This window comes from Bombina bombina, chromosome 6 (assembly GCF_027579735.1).
Source record: "Bombina bombina isolate aBomBom1 chromosome 6, aBomBom1.pri, whole genome shotgun sequence".
NCBI lineage: Eukaryota > Metazoa > Chordata > Amphibia > Anura > Bombinatoridae > Bombina > Bombina bombina.
In genome coordinates, this window is record NC_069504.1 from 371,737,579 (window position 1) to 371,756,769 (window position 19,191).

A 19,191-nucleotide genomic window follows, 5' to 3' on the forward strand; every position below is an offset into this window, starting at 1 on the left:
AAAACGTTTTTTAAAACAGTCAAACACACTGTCACAGCTCTGCTGTGACTGATTACCTCCCTCAATATGACTTTTGAAGCCCTTTGAGCCCCCTAGAGAAGTCCTGGATCATGCAGGAAGAAGCAGGAAGTCTGAGTCTGAATTTTTACTGCGCAAAAAAAGCGCTAAAATAGGCCCCTCCCACTCATATTACAACAGTGGGAAGCCTCAGTTAACTGTTTCTATGCAGAAATTAAGCCAGCCATGTGGAAAAATTATGCCCCAATCAGTTTTATCACCAAATGTATGTTAAAAAACGATTAAACATGCCAGCAAACGTTTTAAAACACATTTTTTAAAGAGTATATATCTCTATTAATAAGCCTGATACCAGTCGCTTTCACTGCATTTAAGGCTTTACTTACATTACTTCGGTATCAGCAGCATTTTCTTAGTCAATTCCATTCCTTAGAAAAACATAATTTATGTAAGAACTTACCTGATAAATTCATTTCTTTCATATTAGCAAGAGTCCATGAGCTAGTGACGTATGGGATATACATTCCTACCAGGAGGGGCAAAGTTTCCCAAACCTCAAAATGCCTATAAATACACCCCTCACCACACCCACAAATCAGTTTAACGAATAGCCAAGAAGTGGGGTGATAAGAAAAAAGTGCGAAAGCATATAAAATAAGGAATTGGAATAATTGTGCTTTATACAAAAAAATCATAACCACCACAAAAGGGTGGGCCTCATGGACTCTTGCTAATATGAAAGAAATGAATTTATCAGGTAAGTTCTTACATAAATTATGTTTTCTTTCATGTAATTAGCAAGAGTCCATGAGCTAGTGACGTATGGGATAATGACTACCCAAGATGTGGATCTTTCCACACAAGAGTCACTAGAGAGGGAGGGATAAAATAAAGACAGCCAATTCCTGCTGAAAATAATCCACACCCAAAATAAAGTTTAATGAAAACATAAGCAGAAGATTCAAACTGAAACCGCTGCCTGAAGTACTTTTCTACCAAAAACTGCTTCAGAAGAAGAAAACACATCAAAATGGTAGAATTTAGTAAAAGTATGCAAAGAGGACCAAGTTGCTGCTTTGCAAATCTGATCAACCGAAGCTTCATTCCTAAACGCCCAGGAAGTAGAAACTGACCTAGTAGAATGAGCTGTAATCCTTTGAGGCGGATTTTTACCCGACTCAACATAGGCATGATGAATTAAAGATTTCAACCAAGATGCCAAAGAAATGGCAGAAGCTTTCTGGCCTATTCTAGAACCGGAAAAGATAACAAATAGACTAGAAGTCTTTCGAAAAGACTTAGTAGCTTCAACATAATATTTCAAAGCTCTAACAACATCCAAAGAATGCAACGATTTCTCCTTAGAATTCTTAGGATTAGGACATAATGAAGGAACCACAATTTCTCTACTAATGTTGTTGGAATTCACAACCTTAGGTAAAAATTCAAAAGAAGTTCGCAACACCGCCTTATCCTGATGAAAAATCAGAAAAGGAGACTCACAAGAAAGAGCAGATAATTCAGAGACTCTTCTGGCAGAAGAGATCGCCAAAAGGAACAAAACTTTCCAAGAAAGTAATTTAACGTCCAATGAATGCATGGGTTCAAAAGGAGGAGCTTGAAGAGCCCCCAGAACCAAATTCAAAATCCAAGGAGGAGAAATTGACTTAATGACAGGTTTTATACGAACCAAAGCTTGTACAAAACAATGAATATCAGGAAGATTAGCAATCTTTCTGTGAAAAAGAACAGAAAGAGCAGAGATTTGTCCTTTCAAGGAACTTGCGGACAAACCTTTATCTAAACCATCCTGAAGAAACTGTAAAATTCTCGGAATTCTAAAAGAATGCCAAGAAAAATGAAGAGAAAGACAACAAGAAATATAAGTCTTCCAGACTCTATAATATATCTCTCTAGATACAGATTTACGAGCATGTAACATAGTATCAATCACAGAGTCAGAGAAACCTCTTTGACCAAGAATCAAGCGTTCAATCTCCATACCTTTAAATTTAAGGATTTGAGATCCTGATGGAAAAAAGGACCTTGCGACAGAAGGTCTGGTCTTAACGGAAGAGTCCACGGTTGGCAAGAGGCCATCCGGACAAGATCCGCATACCAAAACCTGTGAGGCCATGCCGGAGCTACCAGCAGAACAAACGAGCATTCCTTCAGAATCTTGGAGATTACTCTTGGAAGAAGAACTAGAGGCGGAAAGATATAGGCAGGATGATACTTCCAAGGAAGTGATAATGCATCCACTGCCTCCGCTTGAGGATCCCGGGATCTGGACAGATACCTGGGAAGTTTCTTGTTTAGATGAGACGCCATCAGATCTATTTCTGGAAGTTTCCACATTTGAACAATCTGAAGAAATACCTCTGGGTGAAGAGACCATTCGCCCGGATGCAACGTTTGGCGACTGAGATAATCCGCTTCCCAATTGTCTATACCTGGGATATGAACCGCAGAGATTAGACAGGAGCTGGATTCCGCCCAAACCAGAATTTGAGATACTTCTTTCATAGCCAGAGGACTGCGAGTCCCTCCTTGATGATTGATGTATGCCACAGTTGTGACATTGTCTGTCTGAAAACAAATGAACGATTCTCTCTTCAGAAGAGGCCAAGACTGAAGAGCTCTGAAAATTGCACGGAGTTCCAAAATATTGATCGGTAATCTCACCTCCTGAGATTCCCAAACTCCTTGTGCCATCAGAGATCCCCACACAGCTCCCCAACCTGTAAGACTTGCATCTGTTGAAATTACAGTCCAGGTCGGAAGAACAAAAGAAGCCCCCTGAATTAAACGATGGTGATCTGTCCACCACGTCAGAGAGTGTCGTACAATCGGTTTTAAAGATATTGAGATATCTTTGTGTAATCCCTGCACCATTGATTCAGCATACAGAGCTGAAGAGGTCGCATGTGAAAACGAGCAAAGGGGATCGCGTCCGATGCAGCAGTCATAAGACCTAGAATTTCCATGCATAAGGCTACCGAAGGGAATGATTGTGACTGAAGGTTTCGACAAGCTGAAATCAATTTTAGACGTCTCTTGTCTGTCAAAGACAGAGTCATGGACACTGAATCTATCTGGAAACCCAGAAAGGTTACCCTTGTCTGAGGAATCAATGAACTTTTTAGTGAATTGATCCTCCAACCATGATCTTGAAGAAACAACACAAGTCGATTCGTATGAGATTCTGCTAAATGTAAAGACTGAGCAAGTACCAAGATATCGTCCAAATAAGGAAATACCACAATACCCTGTTCTCTGATTACAGACAGAAGGGCACCGAGAACCTTTGTAAAAATTCTTGGGGCTGTAGCTAGGCCAAATGGCAGAGCCACAAACTGGTAATGCTTGTCCAGGAAAGAGAATCTCAGGAACTGAAAGTGATCTGGATGAATCGGAATATGTAGATATGCATCCTGTAAATCTATCGTGGACATATAATGCCCTTGCTGAACAAAAGGCAAGATAGTCCTTACAGTTACCATTTTGAATGTTGGTATCCTTACATAACGATTCAATATTTTTAGATCCAGAACTGGTCTGAAGGAATTCTCCTTCTTTGGTACAATGAAGAGATTCGAATAAAACCCCAGCCCCTGTTCCAGAACTGGAACTGGCATAATTACTCCAGCCAACTCTAGATCTGAAACACATTTCAGAAATGCTTGAGCTTTCACTGGATTTACTGGGACATGGGAAAGAAAAAATCTCTTTGCAGGAGGTCTTATCTTGAAACCAATTCTGTACCCTTCTGAAACAATGTTCTGAATCCAAAGATTGTGAACAGAATTGATCCAAATTTCTTTGAAAAAACGTAACCTGCCCCCTACCAGCTGAGCTGGAATGAGGGCCGCACCTTCATGTGGACTTAGAAGCTGGCTTTGCTTTTCTAGAAGGCTTGGATTTATTCCAGACTGGAGATGGTTTCCAAACTGAAACTGCTCCTGAGGAAGAAGGATCAGGCTTTTGTTCTTTGTTGAAACGAAAGGAACGAAAACGATTATTAGCCATGTTTTTACCCTTAGATTTTTTATCCTGTGGTAAAAAAGTTCCTTTCCCACCAGTAACAGTTGAGATAATAGAATCCAACTGAGAACCAAATAATTTGTTACCCTGGAAAGAAAGGGAAAGTAGAGTCGATTTAGAAGACATATCAGCATTCCAAGTTTTAAGCCATAAAGCTCTTCTAGCTAAAATAGCTAGAGACATAAACCTGACATCAACTCTGATAATATCAAAAATGGCATCACAGATAAAATTATTAGCATGTTGCAGAAGAATAATAATATTATGAGAATCATGATCTGTTACTTGTTGCGCTAAAGTTTCCAACCAAAAAGTTGAAGCTGCAGCAACATCAGCCAATGATATAGCAGGTCTAAGAAGATTACCTGAACACAGATAAGCTTTTCTTAGAAAGGATTCAATTTTCCTATCTAAAGGATCCTTAAATGAAGTACCATCTGACGTAGGAATAGTAGTACGTTTAGCAAGGGTAGAAATAGCCCCATCAACTTTAGGGATTTTGTCCCAAATTTCTAATCTATCAGACGGCACAGGATATAATTGCTTAAAACGTTTAGAAGGAGTAAATGAATTACCCAAATTATTCCATTCTCTGGAAATTACTTCAGAAATAGCACCAGGAACAGGAAAAACTTCTGGAATAACCACAGGAGATTTAAAGACCTTGTCTAAACGTTTAGATTTAGTATCAAGAGGACCAGAATCCTCAATTTCTAAAGCAATTAGTACTTCTTTAAGTAAAGAACGAATAAATTCCATTTTAAATAAATATGAAGATTTATCAGCATCAACCTCTGAGACAGAATCCTCTGAACCAGAAGAGTCATTAGAATCAGAATGATGATGTTCGTTTAAAAATTAATCTGTATAAAGAGAAGTTTTAAAAGATTTTTTTATGTTTACTAGAAGGAGGAATAACAGACATAGCCTTCTTAATGGATTCAGAAACAAAATCTCTTATGTTATCAGGAACACTCTGAACATTAGATGTTGATGGAACTGCAACAGGTAATGATACATTACTAAAGGAAATATTATCTGCATTAACAAGTTTGTCATGACAATTAGTACAAACAACAGCTGGAGGAACAGCTACCAAAAGTTTACAGCAGATACACTTAGCTTTGGTAGTTCCAGCACCAGACAGCGATTTTCCTGAAGTATCTTCTGACTCAGATGCAACGTGAGACATCTTGCAATATGTAAGAGAAAAAACAACATATAAAAGCAAAATTGATCAAATTCCTTAAATGACAGTTTCAGGAATGGGAAAAAATGCCAAGGAACAAGCTTCTAGCAACCAGAAGCAATAAAAAATGAGACTTAAATAATGTGGAGACAAAAGCGACGCCCATATTTTTTTAGCGCCAAATAAGACGCCCATATTATTTGGCGCCAAAAATGACGCCACATCTGGAACGCCGACATTTTTGGCGCAAAAGAACGTCAAAAAATGACGCAACTTCCGGCGACACGTATGACGCCGGAAACAGAAAAGATTTTTTGCGCCAAAAAAGTCTGCGCCAAGAATGACGCAATAAAATGAAGCATTTTCAGCCCCCGCGAGCCTAACAGCCCACAGGGAAAAAGTCAAATTTTTAAGGTAAGAAAAAATGATTGATTCAAATGCATTATCCCAAATATGAAACTGACTGTCTGAAAATAAGGAATGTTGAACATCCTGAGTCAAGGCAAATAAATGTTTGAATACATATATTTAGAACTTTATAAAAAAGTGCCCAACCATAGCTTAGAGTGTCACAGAAAATAAGACTTACTTACCCCAGGACACTCATCTACATGTTTGTAGAAAGCCAAACCAGTACTGAAACGAAAATCAGCAGAGGTAATGGTATATATAAGAGTATATCGTCGATCTGAAAAGGGAGGTAAGAGATGAATCTCTACGACCGATAACAGAGAACCTATGAAATAGACCCCGTAGAAGGAGATCATTGCATTCAAATAGGCAATACTCTCCTCACATCCCTCTGACATTCACTGCACGTTGAGAGGAAAACCGGGCTCCAACCTGCTGCGGAGCGCATATCAACGTAGAATCTAGCACAAACTTACTTCACCACCTCCATAGGAGGCAAAGTTTGTAAAACTGATTTGTGGGTGTGGTGAGGGGTGTATTTATAGGCATTTTGAGGTTTGGGAAACTTTGCCCCTCCTGGTAGGAATGTATATCCCATACGTCACTAGCTCATGGACTCTTGCTAATTACATGAAAGAAAATATTTTACTGCACATACCTTAGTTGCAGGAAAACCTGCACGCCATTCCCCCTCTGAAGTTACCTCACTCCTCAGAATGTGTGAGAACAGCAAGTGGATCTTAGTTACTTCTGCTAAGATCATAGAAAACGCAGGCAGATTCTTCTTCCAAATACTGCCTGAGAAAAAAACAGCACACTCCGGTGCCATTTAAAAATAACAAACTTTTGATTGAAGAAATAAACTAAGTATAAAACACCACAGTCCTCTCACGACCTCCATCTATGTTGAGGGTTGCAAGAGAATGACTGGATATGACATGTGAGGGGAGGAGCTATATAGCAGCTCTGCTGTGGGTGATCCTCTTGCAACTTCCTGTTGGGAAGGGAATATATCCCACAAGTAATGGATGATCCGTGGACTGGATACACTTAACAAGAGAAATCTTTGATTTACTGACCTCCGTCAGAAATATTTTCATGTCCACCGAGTCTATCAGAGTCCCTAGAAATGAAACTCTTGTGAGGGGGGAAAGAGAACTCTTTTTTTACGTTTACTTTCCACCCGTGAGACCTTAGAAAGGCCAACACTAAGTCCGTGTGAGACTTGGCTAGTTGGAAAGACGACGCTTGAATTAGAATGTCGTCTAGATAAGGCGCCACTGCTATGCCCCGTGGCCTTAGAACCGCCAAAAGGGACCCTAGCACATTCGTGAAGATTTGTGGCGCCGTGGCCAACCAGAAAGGAAGAGCCACAAACTGATAATGCTTGTCCAGAAAGGCGAACCTGAGGAACTGGTGATGATCTTTGTGGATAGGAATGTGCAGATACGCATCCTTTAAGTCCACGGTGGTCATATATTGACCCTCCTGGATCAATGGTAAGATAGTCCGAATGGTCGCCATCTTGAAAGATGGAACTCTTAGGAATTGGTTTAGGATCTTGAGATCCAGAATTGGTCTGAAGGTTCCCTCCTTTTTGGGAACTATAAACAGATCGGAGTAGAACCCCTGCCCCTGTTCTGCTTTTGGAACTGGCAGATCACTCCCATGGTAAAAAGGTCTTCTACACAGCGTAAGAACGCCTCTCTTTTTGTCGGGTTTACAGACAATTGAGTAAGATGGAACCTCCCCCTTGGAGGGGAATCCTTGAAATCTAGAAGGTATCCCTGGGTTACAATTTCTACTGCCCAGGAATCCTGAACGTCTCTTGCCCAGGCCTGAGCAAAGAGATAGAGTCTGCCCCCTACTAGTTCCGATCCCGGATCGGGGGCTACCCCTTCATGCAGACTTAGTGGCAGAAGCAGGCTTTTTGGCCAGTTTACCCTTGTTCCAAGCCTGATTAGGTCTCCAGGTTGGCTTGGATTGAGTAAAGTTCCCCTCTTGCTTTGTAGCAGGGGAAGAGGTAGAGGAACCACTCTTGAAGTTTCGAAAGGAACGAAAATTATTTTGTTTGGTCCTTGTCTTATTTGACTTATCCTGAGGGAGGGTATGACCCTTCCCTCCAGTAATGTCTGAAATGATCTCTTTCAATGCATGCCCGAATAGGGTCTTACCTTTGAAAGGGTTAGTTATAGTATAGTTGTACGCTTAGCCAGGGTAGAAATAGCTCCCTCCACCTTAGGGACCGTCTGCCATGAGTCCTTTATGGTGTCAGAATGGGAAACAATTTCTTAAAAACAGGAGGGGGAGAGAACGGAATACCTGGTTTATCCCACTCCTTAGTAACAATGTCCGAAATCCTCTTAGGGACCGGAAAATCAGTGTAAACAGGAACCTCTAAATATTTGTCAATTTTACACAATTTCTCTGGAACTACAATAGGGTCACAATCATCCAGAGTAGCTAAAACCTCCCTGAGGAAAAAGCGGAGGTGCTCTAGCTTAAATTTAAAATGCCGTCATATCTGAATCTGTCTGAGAGAACATCTTTCCTGAATCAGAAATCTCTCCCTCAGACAGCAAATCCCTCATCCCTACCTCAGAACATTGTGAGGGAATATCGGATACTGCTACTAAAGCGTCAGAAGGCTCAGCATTTGTTCTTAACCCAGAGCTACTGCGCTTCTCTTGCAACCCAGGCAGCTTAGATAAAACCTCTGTGAGGGTAGTATTCATAACTGAAGCCATATCTTGCAAGGTGAAAGAATTAGACGCACTAGAAGTACTTGGCGTCGCTTGTGCGGGCGTTACTGGTTGTGACACTTGGGGAGAACTAGATGGCAAAACCTGATTTCCTTCTGTCTGAGAATCATCTAATGCCAAACTTTTATAAGTCAAAATATGCTGTTTGCAATTTATAGACATATCAGTACAAGTGGGACACATTCTAAGAGGGGGTTCCACAATGGCTTCTAAACAAATTGAACAATGAGTTTCCTCAGTGTCAGACATGTAATAAAGCAAGCAAGCTTGGAAAATACAAAAAAAGGCATACACAAACTGCAAAACAGGTTAAAATTGCTTCAATTTTTCTGAAATTTTAACAGTGTACCCACTAAGCTTTAGAAGGATTGCACCACAAGTTAATAAGCAATAAGCCCCCAAATGAAAAAAAAACGGATTGAAATATGTCTAAAACCGGTTAAAACCTCCTAAAGCACCTTGCCACAGTTCTGCTGTGGCCCTACCTGCCCTTAGGAAGCGATAATATGGGGTTTAAAGCTTCAATTAGTCCCTCAGAAGACTATCAGGACCTCAGGAGAAGTTGCTTGCTGCTTATAAATGTAGGCCCCGCCCACCTCACTCGATGTTGCTGGGGCCTACACAAAACTAACAAACCCTGCCTGAAAGCCATGTGGGTTATAAACAACCCCAAAGAACCCTCAAGCAAATGTCTCATAAAACAGAAAACGTTACTCCCAGACACAAAAACGTTTGTCCCAAATTCACATAACAAACTGAGTGCCCACAAAAAAATTAACCCTTTATGCAAGCTAGTAAAAACCTCTGATAACACTAGGATTACTGCTTACCCTTCCCCTAATGGGGACACTGTAAGCCTTTCTGAGTTAACACAGTCTCTGCAGAAAATATGACTGAACATACCTCATTGCTGTATAGCAAGAAACCGTTCCTCACACTGAAGTTTTCCTGTACTCCTCAGCTTCTGTGGGAACAGCAGTGGCCCTTAGTTACAAATGCTAAGATCATCATCCTCCAGGCAGAAATCTTCATCTATGTCCTGCCTGAGAGTAAATAGTACAACACCGGTACCATTTAAAAATAACAAACACTTGATTGAAGATAAAATAAAACTAACAGTTTAACACCTCTTCTCTTTACTCTTCCTGCTTAGAGCCAGCAAAGAGAATGACTGGGGGGTGGAGTTAAGGGGGGAGCTATATAGACAGCTCTGCTGTGGTGCTCTCTTTGCTACTTCCTGTCAGGAAGGACAATATCCCACAAGTAAGGATGAATCCGTGGTACATCATGCAAAAGAAACCCCAGACCCTGTTCCTGAAAAGGAACTGGAACAATTAGCCCAGATAACTCCAGATCTGAAACACACTTCAGGAAAGCCTGTGATTTCTCTGGGTTCACTGGAATGCGTGAGAGAAAGAAACTTCTCACAGGCAGTCTTACTCTAAAACCTATTCTGTACCCCTGAGAGACAATGTTCTGAATCCAATGATTTTGGACTGAATTTATCCAAACCTCCTTGAAAAATTTTAATCTGCCCCCTACCAGCTGAGCTGGAATGAGGGCCACACCTTCATGCGGACTTGGGGGCTGGTTTAGATCTCTTAAATGGCTTGGATTTATTCCAGATTGAGGAAGGCTTCCAATTGGAGACAGATTCCTTAGGGGAAGGACTAGGTTTCTGTTCCTTATTCTGTCGAAAGGAACGAAAACGGTTAGAAGCTTTAAATTTACCCTTAGATTTTTTATCCCGAGGCAAAAAAGCTCCCTTCCCCCCAGTGACAGTTTAAATTATAGAATCCAACTGAGAACCAAATAATTTATTACCTTGGAAAGAAAGAGATAGCAATGTTGATTTAGAAGTCATATCAGCATTCCAAGATTTAAGCCATAAAGCTCTTCTAGCTAAAATAGCTAAAGACATATTTAACATCAATTCTGATGATATCAAAAATGGCATCACAAATGAAATTATTAGCATGTTGAATTAACAATGCTATACACATTATGATCGGATACTTGTTGCGCTAAAGTTTCCAACCAAAAAGTTGAAGCAGCTGCAACATCAGCCAAAGAAATAGCAGGCCTAAGAAGATGGCCTGAACATAAATAAGCTTTCCTTAGACAAGATTCAAGCTCCCTATCTAAAGGATCCTTAAAAGAAGTACTATCTTCCGTAGGAATAGTTGTACGTTTAGCAAGAGTAGAGATGGCCCCATCAACTTTAGGGATATTTTCCCAAAACTCCAATCTATCAGTAGGCAAAGGATACCATTTTTTAAACCTTGAAGGAGTAAAAGAAGTACCCAGTCTATTCCATTCCTTAGAAATCATATCTGAAATGGCATCAGGAACTGGAAAAACCTCTGGAATAACTACATGAGGTTTATAAACCGAATTTAAACGTTTACTAGTTTTAGTATCAAGAGGACTAGTCTCCTCCATATCTAATGCAATCAACACTTCTTTTAATAAAGAACAAATATACTCCATTTTAAATAAATAAGAGGATTTGTCAGTGCCAATATCTGAGGCAGGATCCTCTGAATCAGACAGATCCTCATCAGAGATAGATAAATCAGTATGTTGTTGGTCATTAGAAAATTCATCAACTCTATGAGAAGTTTTAAAAGACCTTTTAAGTTTATTAGAAGGCGGAATGGCAGACAAAGCCTTCTGAATGGAATCAGAAATAAATTCTCTTAAATTTACAGGAATATCCTGAGCATTAGATGTTGAAGGACCAGCAACATGTAATGAACTATTACTGATGGAAACATTCTCTGCATGTAAAAGTTTATCATGACAACTATTACAAACTACAGCTGGAGGAACAGTTACCACAAGTTTACAATAAATGCACTTAGCTTTGGTAGAACCGATATCAGGCAGCAGGATTCCAGAAGTAGATTCTGAGACAGGATCAGATTGAGACATCTTGTAGTGTGTAAAAGAAAAAACAACATTTCTTTCATGTAATTAACAAGAGTCCATGAGCTAGTGACGTATGGGATATACATTCCTACCAGGAGGGGCAAAGTTTCCCAAACCTTAAAATGCCTATAAATACACCCCTCACCACACCCACAAATCAGTTTTACAAACTTTGCCTCCAAGGGAGGTGGTGAAGTAAGTTTGTGCTAGATTCTACGTTGATATGCGCTCCGCAGCAAGTTGGAGCCCGGTTTTCCTCTCAGCGTGCAGTGAATGTCAGAGGGATGTGAAGAGAGTATTGCCTATTGAATGCAGTGATCTCCTTCTACGGGGTCTATTTCATAAGGTTCTCTGTTATCGGTCGTAGAGATTCATCTCTTACCTCCCTTTTCAGATCGACGATATACTCTTATATATACCATTTCCTCTACTGATTCTCGTTTCAGTACTGGTTTGGCTTTCTACAAACATGTAGATGAGTGTCCTGGGGTAAGTAAGTCTTATTTTCTGTGACACTCTAAGCTATGGTTGGGCACTTTATTTATAAAGTTCTAAATATATGTATTCAAACATTTATTTGCCTTGTCTCAGAATGTTCAACTTTCCTTATTTTCAGACAGTCAGTTTCATATTTGGGATTATGCATTGAATTATCATATTTTTTCTTACCTCAAAAATTTGACTTTTTTCCCTGTGGGCTGTTAGGCTCGCGGGGGCTGAAAATGCTTCATTTTATTGCGTCATTCTTGGCGCGGACTTTTTTGGCGCAAAAATTCTTTTCCGTTTCCGGCGTCATACGTGTCGCCGGAAGTTGCGTCATTTTTTGACGTTATTTTGCGCCAAAAATGTCGGCGTTCCGGATGTGGCGTCATTTTTGGCGCCAAAAGCATTTAGGCGCCAAATAATGTGGGCGTCTTATTTGGCGCTAAAAAATATGGGCGTCGCTTTTGTCTCCACATTATTTCAGTCTCATTTTTCATTTGCTTCTGGTTGCTAGAAGCTTGATGTTTGGCATTTTTTCCCATTCCTGAAACTGTCTTATAAGGAATTTGATCTATTTTGCTTTATATGTTGTTTTTTCTCTTACATATTGCAAGATGTCTCACGTTGCATCTGAGCCAGAAGATACTACAGGAAAACCACTGCCTGCTGGATCTACCAAAGCTAAGTGTATCTGCTGTAAACTTTTGGTAGCTATTCCTCCAGCTGTTGTTTGTAATAATTGTCATGACAAACTTGTTAAAGCAGATAATATTTCCTTTAGTGATGTACCATTGCCTGTTGCAGTTCCCTCAACATCTAAGGTGCAGAATGTTCCTGATAACATAAGAGATTTTGTTTCTGAATCCATAAAGAAGGCTTTGTCTGTTATTTCTCCTTCTAGTAAACGTAAAAAGTCTTTTAAATCTTCTCTCTCTACAGATGAATTTTTAAATGAACACCATCATTCTGATTCTTTGGACTCTTCTGGTTCAGAGGATTCTATCTCAGAGATTGATGCTGATAAATCTTCATATTTATTTAAGATGGAATTTATTCGCTCTTTACTTAAAGAAGTACTAATTGCTTTAGAAATAGAGGATTCTAGTCCTCTTGATACTAATTCTATACGTTTGGATAAGGTTTTTAAAGCTCCTGCGGTTATTCCAGAGGTCTTTCCTGTTCCTAATGCTATTTCTGCTGTAATTTCCAAGGAATGGGATAAATTGGGTAATTCATTTACTCCTTCTAAACGTTTTAAGCAATTATATCCTGTTCCGCCTGACAGGTTAGAATTTTGGGACAAAATCCCTAAAGTTGATGGGGCTATTTCTACCCTTGCTAAACGTACTACCATTCCTACGTCAGATGGTACCTCGTTTAAGGATCCTTTAGATAGAAAAATTGAATCTTTTCTAAGAAAAGCTTATCTATGTTCAGGTAATCTTCTTAGACCTGCTATATCATTGGCTGATGTTGCTGCAGCTTCAACTTTTTGGTTGGAAACTCTAGCGCAACAAGTAACAAATCGTGATTCTCATGATATTATTATTCTTCTCCAGCATGCTAATAATTTCATCTGTGATGCCATTTTTGATATTATTAGAGTTGATGTTAGGTTTATGTCTCTGGCTATCTTAGCCAGAAGAGCTTTATGGCTTAAGACCTGGAATGCTGATATGGCTTCTAAATCAACTCTACTTTCCATTTCTTTCCAGGGAAACAAATTATTTGGTTCTCAGTTGGATTCTATTATTTCAACTGTTACTGGTGGGAAAGGAACTTTTTTACCACAGGATAAAAAGTCTAAAGGTAAAAACAGGGCTAACAATCGTTTTCGTTCCTTTCGTTTCAACAAAGAACAAAAGCCTGATCCTTCGTCCTCAGGAGCAGTTTCAGTTTGGAAACCATCTCCAGTCTGGAATAAATCCAAGCCTGCTAGAAAGGCAAAGCCTGCTTCTAAGTTCACATGAAGGTACGGCCCTCATTCCAGTTCAGCTGGTAGGGGGCAGGTTACGTTTTTTCAAAGAAATTTGGATCAATTCTGTTCACAATCTTTGGATTCAGAACATTGTTTCAGAAGGGTACAGAATTGGTTTCAAGATGAGACCTCCTGCAAAGAGATTTTTTCTTTCCCATGTCCCAGTAAATCCAGTGAAAGCTCAAGCATTTCTGAATTGTGTTTCAGATCTAGAGTTGGCTGGAGTAATTATGCCAGTTCCAGTTCCGGAACAGGGGATGGGGTTTTATTCAAATCTCTTCATTGTACCAAAGAAGGAGAATTCCTTCAGACCAGTTCTGGATCTAAAATTATTGAATCGTTATGTAAGGATACCAACGTTCAAGATGGTAACTGTAAGGACTATATTGCCTTTTGTTCAGCAAGGGAATTATATGTCCACAATAGATTTACAGGATGCATATCTGCATATTCCGATTCATCCAGATCATTATCAGTTCCTGAGATTCTCTTTTCTAGACAAGCATTACCAATTTGTGGCTCTACCGTTTGGCCTTGCTACAGCTCCAAGAATTTTCACAAAGATTCTCGGTGCCCTTCTGTCTGTAATCAGAGAACAGGGTATTGTGGTATTTCCTTATTTGGACGATATCTTGGTACTTGCTCAGTCTTTACATTTAGCAGAGTCTCATACGAATCGACTTGTGTTGTTTCTTCAAGATCATGGTTGGAGGATCAATTTACCAAAAAGTTCTTTGATTCCTCAAACAAGGGTAACCTTTCTGGGTTTTCAGATAGATTCAGTGTCCATGACTCTGTCTTTAACAGACAAGAGACGTCTAAAATTGATTACAGCTTGTCGAAACCTTCAGTCTCAATCATTCCCTTCGGTAGCCTTATGCATGGAAATTCTAGGTCTTATGACTGCTGCATCGGACGCGATCCCCTTTGCTCGTTTTCACATGCGACCTCTTCAGCAATGTATGCTGAACCAATGGTGCAGGGATTACACGAAGATATATCAATTAATATCTTTAAAACCGATTGTTCGACACTCTCTAACGTGGTGGACAGATCACCTTCGTTTAATTCAGGGGGCTTCTTTTGTTCTTCCAACCTGGACTGTAATTTCAACAGATGCAAGTCTCACAGGTTGGGGAGCTGTGTGGGGATCTCTGACGGCACAAGGAGTTTGGGAATCTCAGGAGGTGAGATTACCGATCAATATCTTGGAACTCCGTGCAGTTTTCAGAGCTCTTCAGTTTTGGCCTCTTCTGAAGAGAGAATCGTTCATTTGTTTTCAGACAGACAATGTCACAACTGTGGCATACATCAATCATCAAGGAGGGACTCACAGTCCTCTGGCTATGAAAGAAGTATCTCGAATTTTGGTTTGGGCGGAATCCAGCTCCTGTCTAATCTCTGCGGTTCATATCCCAGGTGTAGACAATTGGGAAGCGGATTATCTCAGTCGCCAAACGTTGCATCCGGGCGAATGGTCTCTTCACCCAGAGGTATTTCTTCAGATTGTTCAAATGTGGGGGCTCCCAGAGATAGATCTGATGGCCTCTCATCTAAACAAGAAACTTCCCAGGTATCTGTCCAGATCCCGGGATCCTCAGGCGGAGGCAGTGGATGCATTATCACTTCCTTGGAAGTATCATCCTGCCTATATCTTTCCGCCTCTAGTTCTTCTTCCAAGAGTAATCTCCAAGATTCTGAGGGAATGCTTGTTTGTTCTGCTAATAGCTCCGGCATGGCCTCACAGGTTTTGGTATGCGGATCTTGTCCGGATGGCATCTTGCCAACCATGGACTCTTCCGTTAAGACCAGACCTTCTGTCACAAGGTCCTTTTTTCCATCCGGATCTGAAATCCTTAAATTTAAAGGTATGGAGATTGAACGCTTGAGTCTTGGTCAAAGAGGTTTCTCTGACTCCGTGATTAATACTATGTTACAGGCTCGTAAATCTGTATCTCGAGAGATATATTATAGAGTCTGGAAGACTTATATTTCTTGGTGTCTTTCTCATCATTTTTCTTGGCATTCTTTTAGAATACCGAGAATTTTACAGTTTCTTCAGGATGGTTTAGATAAGGGTTTGTCCGCAAGTTCTTTGAAAGGACAAATCTCCGCTCTTTCTGTTCTTTTTCACAGAAAGATTGCTATTCTTCCTGATATTCATTGTTTTGTACAAGCTTTGGTTCGTATAAAACCTGTCATTAAATCAATTTCTCCTCCTTGGAGTTTGAATTTGGTTCTGGGAGCTCTTCAAGCTCCTCCGTTTGAACCTATGCATTCATTGGACATTAAATTACTTTCTTGGAAAGTTTTGTTCCTTTTGGCCATCTCTTCTGCTAGAAGAGTTTCTGAATTATCTGCTCTTTCTTGTGAGTCTCCTTTTCTGATTTTTCATCAGGATAAGGCGGTGTTGCGAACTTCTTTTGAATTTTTACCTAAAGTTGTGAATTCCAACAACATTAGTAGAGAAATTGTGGTTCCTTCATTATGTCCTAATCCTAAGAATTCTAAGGAGAAATCGTTGCATTCTTTGGATGTTGTTAGAGCTTTGAAATATTATGTTGAAGCTACAAAATCTTTACGTAAGACTTCTAGTCTATTTGTTATCTTTTCCGGTTCTAGGAAAGGCCAGAAAGCTTCTGCCATTTCTTTGGCATCTTGGTTGAAATCTTTAATTCATCTTGCCTATGTTGAGTCGGGTAAAATTCCGCCTCAGAGAATTACAGCTCATTCTACTAGGTCAGTATCTACTTCCTGGGCGTTTAGGAATGAAGCTTCGGTTGACCAGATCTGCAAAGCAGCAACTTGGTCCTCTTTGCATACTTTTACTAAATTCTACCATTTTGATGTATTTTCTTCTTCTGAAGCAGTTTTTGGTAGAAAAGTTCTTCAGGCAGCGGTTTCAGTTTGAATCTTCTGCTTATGTTTTTTGTTAAACTTTATTTTGGGTGTGGATTATTTTCAGCAGGAATTGGCTGTCTTTATTTTATCCCTCCCTCTCTAGTGACTCTTGTGTGGAAAGATCCACATCTTGGGTAGTCATTATCCCATACGTCACTAGCTCATGGACTCTTGTTAATTACATGAAAGAAAACATAATTTATGTAAGAACTTACCTGATAAATTCATTTCTTTCATATTAACAAGAGTCCATGAGGCCCACCCTTTTTTGTGGTGGTTATGATTTTTTTGTATAAAGCACAATTATTCCAATTCCTTATTTTATATGCTTCGCACTTTTTTTCTTATCACCCCACTTCTTGGCTATTCGTTAAACTGATTTGTGGGTGTGGTGAGGGGTGTATTTATAGGCATTTTAAGGTTTGGGAAACTTTGCCCCTCCTGGTAGGAATGTATATCCCATACGTCACTAGCTCATGGACTCTTGTTAATATGAAAGAAATGAATTTATCAGGTAAGTTCTTACATAAATTATGTTATAAAGCAAAATTATCAATTTCCTTATATGACAGTTTCAGGAATGGGAAAAAATGCAAACAGAATAGGCCTCTGACATAGAAAAAAAGACCAGAGGCAAAAGGAATGAAGGCTTAAATAATGAAAAAATGTTTGGCACCAAGTATGACGCACCACAAACTGAAAAACATTTTTTGGCGCCAAAAACGTCCGGACCGAAACTTCAACCTGGTGAAAAAGACTCGGCGCCAACTAAGACGGCGGAAATGACGAAAAAAGTCTCGCGCCAAGAATGACGCAATAAATTATAGCATTCTGCGCTCTCGCGAGCCTAATACAGCCCGCAATTAGAAAAAGTCAATTTGAAAACCTCAGGTGAGAAATAAAAAAAAACAGAATTTATGCTTACCTGATAAATTACTTTCTCTTGCGGTGTATCCAGTCCACGGATTCATCCTTACTTGTGGGATATTCTCATTCCCTACAGGAAGTGGCAAAGAGAGCACACAGCAGAGCTGTCCATATAGCTCCCCCTCTAGCTCCACCCCCCAGTCATTCGACCGACGGTTAGGAGAAAAAGGAGAAACCATAGGGTGCAGTGGTGACTGTAGTTTAAACAAGAAATTTTAACCTGACTTAATTGCCAGGGCGGGCCGTGGACTGAATACACCGCAAGAGAAAGTAATTTATCAGGTAAGCATAAATTCTGTTTTCTCTTGCAAGGTGTATGCAGTCCACGGATTCATCCTTACTTGTGAGATACCAATACCAAAGCTTTAGGACACGGATGAAGGGAGGGAACAAGACAGGTAACCTAAACGGAAGGCACCACTGCTTGCAAAACCTTTCTCCCAAAAATAGCCTTCGAAGAAGCAAAAGTATCGAATTTGTAAAATTTGGCAAAAGTATGCAGTGAAGACCAAGTCGCTGCCTTGCAAATCTGTTCAACAGAAGCCTCATTCTTGAAGGCCCAAGTGGAAGCCACAGCTCTGGTGGAATGAGCTGTAATTCGTTCAGGAGGCTGCTGCCCAGTAGTCTCATAAGCCAATCGGATGATGCTTTTCAACCAGAAGGAAAGAGAGGTAGCTGTCGCTTTTTGACCTCTCCTCTTACCAGAATAGACGACAAACAAAGATGATGTTTGTCTGAAATCCTTAGTTGCTTGTAAATAGAATTTCAAAGCACGAACCACATCAAGATTGTGTAAAAGCCGTTCCTTCTTAGAAGCTGGATTAGGACACAGAGAAGGAACAATGATTTCCTGGTTAATGTTCTTATTAGAAACAACTTTAGGAAGAAAACCAGGTTTGGTACGCAGAACTACCTTATCTGCATGGAACACCAGATAGGGTGAGTTACACTGCAAAGCAGACAATTCTGAAACTCTTCGAGCAGAAGATATAGCTACCAAAAACAAAACTTTCCAAGATAATAACTTAATATCTATGGAATGTAAAGGTTCAAACGGAACCCCTTGAAGAACTGAAAGAACTAAATTTAGACTCCATGGAGAAGCCACAGGTTTATAGACAGGCTTGATTCTGACTAACGCCTGTGCAAACGTTTGAACATCTGGTACTTCTGCCAGACGCTTGTGTAAAAGGATAGACAGAGCGGATATCTGCCCCTTTAAGGAACTAGCTGATAAACCTTTCTCCAATCCTTCTTGGAGAGAAGACAATATCCTTGGAATCCTAATCTTACTCCACGAGTAACCCTTGGATTCACACCAACAAAGATATTTCCGCAATATCTTATGGTAAATTTTCCTGGTGACAGGTTTTCTAGCTTGGATCAGAGTATCTATGACTGATTCAGAGAACCCACGCTTGGATAGAATTAAGCGTTCAAACTCCAAGCAGTCAGCTGCAGAGAAACTAGATTTGGATGCTTGAATGGACCCTGTATTAGAAGATCCTGCCTCATTGGCAGTGTCCATGGTGGGACAGATGACATGT

General features: G+C 40.1%; 1 protein-coding gene across 2 annotated transcripts in view; it reads right to left on the bottom strand.

Moving 5' to 3' along the window:
- RAB24 (RAB24, member RAS oncogene family) overlaps positions 1-19,191 on the bottom strand; it is a 73,783-nt gene that overhangs the window by 9,641 nt on the left and 44,951 nt on the right. The gene's annotated exons all lie outside the window — the stretch shown is intronic.